This window comes from Enhydra lutris, unplaced genomic scaffold (genome assembly GCF_002288905.1).
Source record: "Enhydra lutris kenyoni isolate GAN:26980312 unplaced genomic scaffold, ASM228890v2 scaffoldscaffold12, whole genome shotgun sequence".
Lineage (NCBI taxonomy): Eukaryota > Metazoa > Chordata > Mammalia > Carnivora > Mustelidae > Enhydra > Enhydra lutris.
The window spans coordinates 59,695,798-59,708,027 of record NW_019154096.1 but is presented as its reverse complement, the minus strand read 5'-3'; positions in this window follow the sequence as shown (position 1 = coordinate 59,708,027).

The window sequence follows — 12,230 nt, the reverse complement described above, 5'->3', positions numbered from 1 at the left end:
GAGCTGAAGGCAGATGCTTAATGGACAGAGCCATCCAGGCACACCAATAGAAAATATTAATAAATATATTAATCTGACTTAAAAAGAATCCAATAAATTCCAGAATGTAAAATATAATAACTAAGATTTTAGAAAATAGAGCAAATTTGAGATGGGACATTGACAAATAGAAAGGAAAAAAATGAAGAAAAATAGAACAGACTTAGAATACTATCAGAGTATGAGAGTCTTAGAAGGAGAAAAGAGACAAAAGGGAATAAAGAATATTTGGATAAATGCTAAAAACCTTCTAACTCTGAAGAAAAACAATCTTCAAAATCAAGAAGATCAATAGACTTCAAGTAGGAAAACTCAAATGAAACTATACCTAGAGACACTGTAATCAAAAGCTCAGAAGAAAAGGACAAAAAGAATCTTGAAAACAGTAATACATACCTTCAATTCATTATGTGCTAGAGATTCTCAATGAGGTTAACAGCTGGCTTGTTAGAAACCATGGAGGTAGAAAAACAGTGGGAGGATATTTTCAAAGAACTGAAAGACAATCACTATAAACTAAGAATTTTATATGCAAGAAAATCTTTTAAAAATGAGTGCGAAATAGAGATATTTCCAGATAAACACTGAAGCAATTTGTTACTGGCAGACTTCACTCATATCTAAATAAATAAATAAATAAATAAATAAATAAAACCTTTAGAATGAAATAGCACCAGATATCCAATCAAATACACATGGAAAAAATAAAGACCTTTGGTAAAAGTAAGTAAATGTCAGTAAATAAAAGAAACATCACGAATGTATCTGTTTGTCTCAGATACATTCGTTATTTAAAATATAGCTGAATACAGGAAAAGTTATAATACTGTATTGATATAACTTACAAAGATGTAATATGTGGGATAGTAATAAGACAAAGGAGAAAGAGACTAAAGCTGTATTGGAGAGAAAAGTTTTTGTACACAACTGAAACTAAATTGGTAGCATTCCAAATAAACTGTTTTAAGAAGTTAATTGCAATTTCTAAGACAAATGTTAATTTAAAACAAACATGGTAAAGAAGAAACAAAGGAATTAAAATGGTACACTGGAAAATATGTACTTAATATAAACAAGACAATAAAAAGGAAAAGATGCACAGAAAACAAAAAGCAAAATGGCAGAAATAATTCCACCCATACCCAACATAACATTAAATTTGAATGAATTAAATATTACAATCAAAAAGCAGAGATCATTTTTAAAAATTCCAACAATATGCTATATAAAAGAGATCCACTTTAGATTTGGAGAAGAAAAATGCATTGAAGGATGGAAAATAAAAAATATATATATGTACACGTAAAATGTAAACAGCAACTTCAAGAGACCTGGAGTAGCTAAAATAATGTCATACAGAGTAAACCTTCAGGGGGAAAAAATGTTTTAGAAACAAGGAATACATTTCATAATGATGAAAAGAGCCCATCTATCAGTAAGACAAAAATATAAGCAGATATATACCAATTGTGCCTTAAAATAAACAGAGCAAAAATTTAGTGACTTGAATTGAGAAATAAAAATTTAGTAATAATGGTTTGAGATATCAATACCTACTTCCCATAATTGAACATAATCCCATAATCAGAACACCAGCAAGGCATTAGGAGACCTGAACAACACTCTTATTCTATAAGACTGAACAAATCTGTAGAAAAATCATCCAATTATAGCAGAATGACTATTTTTCTTAATGACACACAAAGCATTTTCCAGACTAGAGAATATATAATGAATAGAGAATTCATATAATATAGGTTTTCTGACCACAATGAAATTAGAAATCAGTAACACATATTTAGAATAGCCACAAGTATGTGGAAGTTATATATACCCCTGAGTATATATAATATATGAGCCCAAATGGGTCAAGGAAGAAAGTAAAAAGAAATTTTAAGAATACTTCAGGACAAATGAAAATGAAGATACAACATACCAAAACTTTAGAGATACTTTGACATCACTGCTTAGTGGCAAACTGATAGCTATAAATGCTAATTTTTAAAAAAGATTGTATTTATTTGACAGAGACACACAGAGAGAGAGGGAACACAAGCAAGGGGAGTGGGAGAGGGAGAAGCAGGCTTCCCACCGAGCAGGGAGCCTGATGTGGGGCTGGATTCCAGGGTCCTGGGATCATGACTTCAGCCGAAGGCAGACGCCCAACACCTGAGCCACCTAGGCACCTATAAATGTTAATTTTTTAAAAAGGTAGTATTTGAGAGAGCCTTCTACGTTCAACTACTAGGAAGAGAAAATTAATCCTAGAAAAAAATAAAAGGAGAGAAAGAATTCTGACTAGAACAGAAATAAATGAAATGCAGTATTTCCTCACACACATTCTTTTTAGAGACAGAAGCTTTCCAAACGATTCTAGTGTATACCCAGCATAAAGAACAATTGGCTATATCAGACCGATTTTATGAATAAGATCAAGGCTATCCATTCAAAGTCCGCAGACTGAGAAAAGGGTAAAGAGAACCCAGAAGACTACTATTTTACCACATTAAGGATCCATTAATGTAAAAATGAGGTTAACCCACTGTTTCAATGTGAACCAATGTGGACCCTCGTTCCTCTTGGTATGTTTGCATAATTCCACCCTGCGGGGGACCTCATGCCCCCTCTTACGAAGAATAAAATCTCCCATGGACTCCAAATAATGATTCAGAAAGTCAGAGAGTTGGGAACTCAGAACAATTTCTTTGTTCACCTCTCACTTGCTCTCAAGAAGTTATAGTCTCTATAGGAAACAATGGAGCATGGGGTTTGGTGCATAAACAATGAATCTTGGAACACTGAAGAAATAAAATTAAATTAAAAAGAAAACAAGAAACATCAGATAATGAAAGCAGGGCTCTATTCTAGGTGAGCCTGGATAACTTATCTTCTCTTACAGATTGCCCTGTCTGTTAAGTCACATTGCCTCACATTCTCTTGAATTAGAATATATTTTTTAATGTCAACTGGTAAGTTTTTTTCTGAAGCAAAAATACATTGCCGGCTTCATGATGGTACACATTGGAACATTAACTTCATGTCCGTGGGCTAGTCTCATCTCCAAGTAGAAGCGTATGTCAGAGCAAAATAAAACACCGAAGGAAAAGAGAAGTTTAGCATCAAAATAACTCCCAGAGATGTGCCTACATATTTCAGGAAGGAAGGACTGTTGCAGAGACCCATACCATGGGTAACAAAGATATTTTTGACTTTTGAAAGAAGGTTCAGCTTTATTTTATTTCACCGTTAATTTAACCAGCATCTGAACCAACACGGACAAGCAGCTCAGCACAGGTAAAGGACACTTTGCACTTGTTCTCAGGGCAAGAGGGTGATAAGGAACTTTACAAATCCCATCACTACTTACTTGTCCCTTTCTCTTCTGACTGTGCTTTGACCTATTTACCAAAGGAGGTCAAAAGGGGCAATAGGGGTCCCAGATGAGAGATATTTACATCCTATAAAAACCCACAGAACCAAACACATAGTACATGCTTAACACTTAAGATACTAAACTATAAACTATTTCAGGGTGAAGTCGTAGCAGAAATTATTTAAATCAACTGATTTTACTGATGAAGAACATGTAAAACAAAACAGATGAAGGCAGTGACACAGAAACTCCAAGCATTGCTCATTTGACTGAATAGTTTGTGGAAAACAATGGACTTCCGTCCCTACTCTGTTAACACAAATTGAGGATACTGACCCTGAGGAATGTCTTACACCTAAACATTTGACAACCCAAACCAAATTCTCTAATTACAGCTGAAAGATAAAATGGGATTCATTAGATTACCTTTGTCAGCCCCATATTTTAATCTCAACGGTGACTACCTATGGTTCTATGTTTAGGCCTAAAGAAGATGGACGCCCAAGCAGAGAATTATGGGAGATGCATAATCTCAAGAACCAAGATTAATGTTTGAGAAAGGAGGTTCTAGCAACTTATTTCAGGCATAGTATAGTGGTCAAAGATCTGGAAACTTGCCACTTAGAAGAATAAATAAATTCCTTTTTTTTCCCTAAGGATTTTATTTTTTATTTATTTGACAGGTGGGGGGGAGAGTGCATGCTAGAGAGCAAGAACACAAGCACAGGATGCTGCAGGTTGAGGGAGAGAGAGAAGCTGACTCCCTGCTGAGCAAGCTCAATCCCCCGGACCCTGGGATGACGACCTGAGCTGAAGGCAAAAAACCCACTGAGCCACCCAGGTGCCCTGAGAATAAATAAATTCCTACAAGAATTAGCAGCCAGGGAACTGGGAGCTGCATATGATTCGGGTCTTTAAAAATTGGTGCTCCAATGTTAGATTAAGAAGTGAAATTTTATGGGGCTCCTAGGTGGCTCAGTGGGTTAAGCCTCTGCATTTGGCTCAGGTCATGATCTCAGGGTCCTGGGATGGAGCCCCACATCAGGCTCTCTGCTCAGCGGGGAGCCTGCTTCCCCCTCTCTGCCTGCCTTCTGCTCTGCCTACTTGTGATCTCTCTATCAAATAAATAAATAAGATCTTTGAAAAAAAAAAAGTGAAATTTTATGATCCCAAATGAAACATATACAAAGATGTTGATGTAACAGAATATCCCTCCATATACGTGGAATGTATTTTTTGCCATAAATATAAGAAAATAGCTATCAAATAATAGTTCTTATCAATATGTTCTATAGTTTGGACTATCCCTCTGTTCCCTCCCTCCCCAATCCAATGACTATTTCTTGTGTAGTACTGGTAAGTCTAAAAACATTAGGCGGGTAGGGCACACCACTGCCTCTTTTCAGGTTTCTGATTTTTGAAGCAGATAAAGCAAATGGAGAGGCTTATTCAACTTGGTCTTGGTCAACAAGAACTTTACTTGGTAAAGAAACAAATACTGAACTTGCAGGAATGACTGATTTCAAACTCAAAGTAGCAAAACTTTATTGTGTTGAATGCTGACTGTATCTTTGTTGTGACTTACATGTGCCACTGTGCACGCTCCTCGTGAAAATCTAGCCAGGGGGGATTCTTACCTCATTGTTTGACACTGAAACTGAAGTTTATGATGATAAAGTCACGTTAGCAGAGTCATTCAACTACATTTGTGCCTAAACATGATCACTGCTTTTCTGATTTCAAGCCCGTGCTCTTCTATTACACGGCGGATGCCAAGATTCACTGACTTTGCCACCCAGGTCAATTAATGACATATTTCCAAGTAAGGTTTTGATTAAAAGGAATAGAAGGCTTACCTCCTTCCTCCTTTTGTTTCCATCTAATACCTGATTAATATTATCATCAAAAGGGATGCTTCATTCATAGTGTATAATCTCATCATTTCTAAATTTCAGATAGTATTTTAGGACTGCCTTAATTGTTAACATATCTTTACCACTTCAGTGTGGCTTAATATAGTTCTTAATGTTTTATCTAGGAAGTCATGAATTTGATGCTCTATTAATGCTTTCTGTTTTTTTTCTAGTTATTCCAAAATTCTCATTCATATAAAAAAAATCTGTATCAATCAAAATCCATCAGCAATTCACTCTCAACACTGGAAAACTAGCAGTCTCTTCCTTATTTTACATCATGTTTTAAAGATCTAACATTATGTTCCCAATGCAAAGATTTTCTAATATAGTGTTGATTACTTTTGTGAATTCCTTCAAGCTCTGCCACGCATCCTTGCTTTGACCTTGACTCTGCCTGGTCAGGCCAATTTCCAACTCACTGGATTTATATTCAGATTTTTTCTCTCTATAGAGCAGTTTGCCTGATTTATTTATTTATTTATTTATTTATTTATTTATTTTTAGCTCCTCTTGACTATGGGCTATATCCATTTCATTTCTTTCCTGGACTTCGCTCATTGTGGTGATAAAAATGAGAATCAGTGGGGCTCCTGGGTGGCTCAGTCGTTAAGCATCTGCCTCTAGCTCAGGTCATGGTCCCAGTGTCCTGAGATCTAGCCCCGCAGGGGCTCCCTGCTCAGCAGGAGGCCTACTTCTCCTTCTCCCACTCCCGAGGTTTGTGTTCCCTCTCTTGTTGTCTCTCTGTAAAATAAGTAAATAAAATCTTAAAAAAAAAAAAAAAAGAATCAGACACATAACTCACAGAATACCACCAAATATAAAATTCAGCAAGGCACTCATACCTGGCATGGTTAGGGCTTAGGAATCAGGAAGGTGTAAAAGTCAGTTTCAGAAAGATACTTAAGTCACCTTAAGAATCAGAAATATCATGTGAAAAAAATGACAGCATCAGTACATCCTTGATGGCATTGATATGAGAAATAACTGAAGAAATGTGCTAATGTTCATATTATAGTACTACTCAAAAAATAAAGTTATGTACTGTTAAGAAGATGTATTACTCTATCATTACCTTTACAAGGAGAGCAGAGTCCTAAAATCAATCCTAAACATTATTCATCGTAGCTCCCTCTGGACTATATAAAGGTCGGTCTTGCTAGCTGCTCTGTCTTGCCCCATGATTTCATCTTGGATCTTTGTCTGTCAGTTGTGGCTGGAGACTGTTGTGTGTATTAATAGAAAAGCAGCCCTTAGAAACCCATGAGACCTAAATAAATATCTTAAACAACGGAAAAATGAAAGCATTTTTTAAAAATTTTTTCATCTAAACTAAACTTTGTTACGGGGACCTGCAATTTAAGAAGTGTGCCCAATAAGACATATAACAATGTATAGCTTAAGAGATATCCAGCAAACCAGAGACATTAGATCCTACGGACAACGGCTTTGGAGGTAACCAAGAATATTTGGTCAGAGTAGCACATGGAATAAATGCAGAGAACCTCAACCTTGAAGGCTTCTGAAACAAGGCTTACTAAGATCTTTCCAGAAGCACTTATGTTCTACTGTGCTATTCATGTAACTCCCCACATCTATCCCCTAATTTGTATCTGTCACTATTTATTCCGTATTGACATTCTTTTGAGGTCTTTGATGATTGATTCTCTGGCCTTCAGATCATCTTGTTTTTCCCTTCCCTTTTCACCTAGTAAATAACAAGTTTTTTTCTATTTTCATATTCTTTCTCAAGCACATGCATATGCTTGGGTGCCCTAATCTGAGAAAGTTGAAGATAAAACTACTAAAAACTAGAGTCAAAAGGCCTTGCATAGTGAGTAAGCAGAATGAATAAGAGCCTTGATTGAGCAGATGAAGGGTTAAATTCTTTCAATCCCAGAGCATAAAGTCCAAAAGAACTTATAGGAGGATTTCCCTATGAATAAAACATTTCTTGAAAGTAGACAGAAGGGTGTGTTGTCTGTTTGTGGTCATTTGGCCTGGCATAGATAGAGACAGACAAGGTGTAGATTGGTACTCAGGGAGTGTTTTTTTGCCAAAGAAAATTCATCAGCTAGATTTTACTAGAGGCTGAAGCCCTATAAAAAGCTTGAGAAGAGCAAGGTAGCAGATTGAAGTGTACAGTGCTTTGGAATCAACAAATCTAGTTTTGAGTTAGTCTGCCACTTAACCAGCTTTATGAAAAGGAGTAAACTTTTATTGCTTTTATGAGCTATGGTTTCCTTGTTAGTAAAATGTAGTTGCTATTAATACCTAAATTGAAGATATTAAAGGAGATACAGATGAAAGTACTTCAAGTATTAAGTGGTTTGTAAAAGAACAGATATTGAAGTGTTAGAGGTTATCTTTCTGATGATGTTAGTGAAGGAAGCCTTAACACCTGTCCTTGGGCCTTACAGTCCTACCCCAATGTAGCAATACTTATATTTCATACTTTCTTAGGTTAGGCAAATGTTTTGTAATACTTTACAAGGCTGAAATATAAATAAAAACACAAGCAAAGAAAACTTAGAAGAATTTCCTTGAATTTGTAACAGGGTAAAACAGTTTATATGGAGAGGGAAGCTTGGATTTTTGATAAACCAAAATGATGCTCACTTTAGGGTATGATGGATAAACAGTAATTTTATCATGAAACATTGTCAAAACCTGTCCCATTTCAGACAATTTTTCTTTTGTTCATAGAATCAGGGGTAGACTAAGAAGACAGACCACGTATTTTCCCAAAAGTCAGAATCCTGATATTTACCCATGGGACAAAACTGCTGTTTTTCTTTTCAGGGGTCACCTAGAATCCCTTGTTCCTCTTTTGTCCTAGTTTCTGATAAATTTTGCCACTGAATAGCAGTGAAGTTTGCTGACTACAGATAGAGCTGATTTCAACTGGAGCTAAGTTTCAGCACAGAGAGAAATTGAGAAGGACAAAAAAAGTTTTGGCTTTTAAAAAAGGATTATTCTCTTCATTGTTGTTTAGCTGAAGTAAGGGACTTCCTAACAGCGCATCAGGGAGGAGTATGTCCAGTTGGATTTCTAAATTTCAGGTGATTGTCCTCTTATAATTATTCTTGAGAATTCATTCAACCCTAGAAAGGAGCTAAATGTTAGGAAGTCTTCCTTATTGCAATATTTCTGTTGCATTTACTTTTTAAGATTTTTTCTTAATTGCACTAAAGAAATCACTTAAAAATTTTAAAGTGAGAAAAAGAAATTAAGAGGTTGTCATTGGGAGGAAAGCTTAGGTGTAAGTAATGGCAGAATATCCTTTAAAAAAAACCACACACACACACACACACACACACACACACAAAAGGAATATAGGAGGAAAAAATAACAATGACTATGATTAAGAACTAAGGTGAGGAGTCAGCAGTGGTCCAGATCAATAACAAATTTCCTTCCTTTTACTGGGTTCTCCCTGAGTTTCAATGTGCCTGGAGATTTTGATTTTTGTGATTTCTAAAGATTTGATCTATTCTCAGGCAGTTGACTTCAAATGTATATTTAATCCATTAGTAATATTTACTGTTATCCCTTTTATTTATATAACAAGGTTTTGAATATAAGCCAACTGGGGGACAACTGGGGCAAGTGAACCAAAGAAGTGGTTTGACCTTGCTCCACACTATAAGGCAACTGTTGCTTTCCGGGAGACCCCCACACTCCTTTCTGCCTCCCTCTATGACTGTCAGTTGTTGAAACCTGGATCCTCAGAAAGATGGATTTCTGAAACTAACAAGGGGGTAGACAGGCAGCCACAAGGGTACACTACAGTTTCCAGAGCAAAAAGGGAACCAGATTTTTCCCCATCCAATAGGTCAACAGCAGAGATTCTAATTGAATGCTATATGTTTAAAAACATTAGATGCATTTGGGGGGGGGGATCCTTGAGAGATGGATTACAAAAGAAGAGTGACATTGTAAGTATTACTTGTCTCATGTCAGAGGATCTTCATAGCACTACCTCCGTAATAGAATTAGGCACATTTTCACAAGTAATTGTATCATTCCAATTAAGCTATAAACTCTGAGACTAGAAAATTTTCTCTTGGGTTCTATTAAATCTCGGGTACCTAGGCCAGTACTTGCTACATAGTAGCTATATTATTGTAGTGCTTGGTACATAGTGACAATGCTATATATTCTTGTTGGATAAATGACTGTGTATATTGTTGAAAATAGGCTCATTGTAACATTTTGCCAGGCATTAGAAACGACCAAATGGAAATGGCTTAAATTCAGAGGTCTATAGATAGCTTTTATAAGTGATTAGAATTATTACCACATACCTGCTCTAAGAGAAAGTTTAAACATATATGCAGAATACACAAATCAATAGAAAGCTATTCTGTGCTCATGGACTGGAAGATATATTGTTAGAATTTTCATACTACTCAAAGGGGGAGGGGGAAACAGACTCAAAGAAACCCCTGTCAAAATTCCAAAGTCATTTTTCACAGAAATAGAATGGATCCTTAAATTTTTATGGAACCATAAAAGACCCTGAATAGCCAAAGCAATCTTGAGAAAGAACAAAGTTGAAAAAACATACTCCCTGATTTCAAACTGTATTACAAAGCTATAGTAATTAAAATAGTGTGGCATTGGTATGTAAGAATATACATAGATGGGGCGCCTGGGTGCCTCAGTGGGTTAAGCCTCTGCCTTCGGCTCAGGTCATGGTCTTAGGGTCCTGGGATCAAGCCCCGCATCAGGCTCTCTGCTCAGCGGGGAGCCTGCTTCCTCCTCTTTCCCTGCCTGCCTCTCTACTTGTAATCTCTGTCTATCAAATAACTAAATAAAATCTTAAAAAAAAAAAAAAAAGAATATACATAGGTCAATGGGACAGGATAGAAAGCCCAGAAATAAAACTACATGTATATAGTCAATTAACTTACGACAAAGGAGCCAAGACTATACAATGGGGGCAGGGCCTTTTCTTCAATAAATGGTACTGGGAAAGCTGGACAGCCACACAGAAAGAATGAAACTAGACCACCACTATCTTTTACCATATACACAAATTAACATAACATTGATTAAAGACTCGAACATAAGACCCGAAACCATAAAAAAGTTCCTAGAAGAAATTAAACAGTATGTTTCTTGGCATTGGTCTTGGTGATGATTTTTTGAATCTGACAACAAGAGAAAAAGCAACAGAACCAAAACCAAGCAGGACTACATCAAACTAAAAAGCTTCTTCAGGGCAAAAGAAAGCATCAACAAAAGGAAAAAGCAACCTACTGAGTGGGAGAAAACATTTGCAAATATGTATCTGATAAGGGGCTAATATAAAAAATATACAGTTCAATAACAAATAATCTAAAATATAGGCAGAATAGGTGAATAAACACTTTTCCAAAGAAGATAGACAGTGGTCACCAGTGGTTCAAGAGCAAAAAAAGACATACAGATGGCAAACAGGTACATAAAAAGATGTTCTTTATCATTAATCATCAGGAAAATGCAAATCAAAACCACAATGGAATACCACCTCACACCTGTTAGAATGGCTATAATCAAAAAGAAATAGGAAGTTTTAATGAGATGTGAAAACAAGAGAACCTTTGTGTGCTGTCTGTGAGAAGGTAAATTAGTGCAACCACTTGGGAAAACAGTATGTAGGTACCTTAAAAAATTAAAAACAGAGCCTGGGTGACTTGATCAATTAGTGATCTGCTCTTCATGTCTGCTCAGGTCATAATCTTAGGGTCCTGGGATCTGCCCCGTGTTGGGCTCCACACTCAGTGGGGAGGCTGTTTGAGTACCCTCTCTTTCCTTCTCCCTTTGCTCTCCTGACTTGTGTTCTCTAAAACAAATAAATCTTTAAAAAAAAAAAATTAAGAACAGAACTCTCATATGACCTAACAATTTCATTTATAGTTATTTTGCCAAAGAAAACAATAGTATTAATTCAAAAAGATATAGGAACCCTATGTTTACTTCAGAATTATTTACAATAGCCAAGATATGGAAACAACCTTAATGTCCATCTATGGATAAGTTGATTAAAATTGTGGTCTACATACATGATGGAATATTATTCAGCTATAAAAAATAAATTCTTGCCATTTGTGATTACATGAGTGGAACTTGGAACTTGAGGACATTATGCTAAATGAAAGAAGTCAGAGAAAGACCAATGTCATATGATATCTCTAATGTGTGAAAATCTAAATATTCATGTATATAAACAAAACATATGTATAAGTAAAGTAAGATTTACATATGCTACATAAATTTTGTACATTTAAATGTAACAAGTTTATAGAAACATAGTACAGATTCAGGGGTGTGAATGACAGAGGTATGGCAAAGGAAGAGTTGGAGAAATGGATTTCTTTTTTCTGTTGAATTAAAAAAGAAATGCAAATACTTAAAAAAACTGCCAAGGGAAAGCTGTTTCTTAGACAGCTTATTACATTTCTTTATCCATCAGCATGTTTTAAGATTCTTACAAGTGCCTTCAATAGATCCTGTATTTTGTAATCATACCTGTTTAGAAACATCTCTAAATACATCCCCAAGTAATAATCTAGTAATAACTGTTTTCCAGGCCACTCTTCCCATTTTCTCCTTGGGCTTCTCCTGGCTTGTGCATGTGTGTGTGTACACAGAAATACACATCCATATATAATGAATATACACATTGTTTCAAAATATAAACTAAGCAGTGATGTACATCTTTGCTTACATGTGTTTCCCTGAAGCTAGTACACTGTCAAATACTGCTCAGTTCAGTACTTAAATTTAACAACTTTAGCAAATTAGGGAGGTCCTCAGATTACATTTTTTCCTTACAGAGCAGATTTTTGTGATATTTAAATTCAAGCTTACTTTTAGATTTCAAGAATGAAACGATCTCCTGGTATCATGTAGGAAGT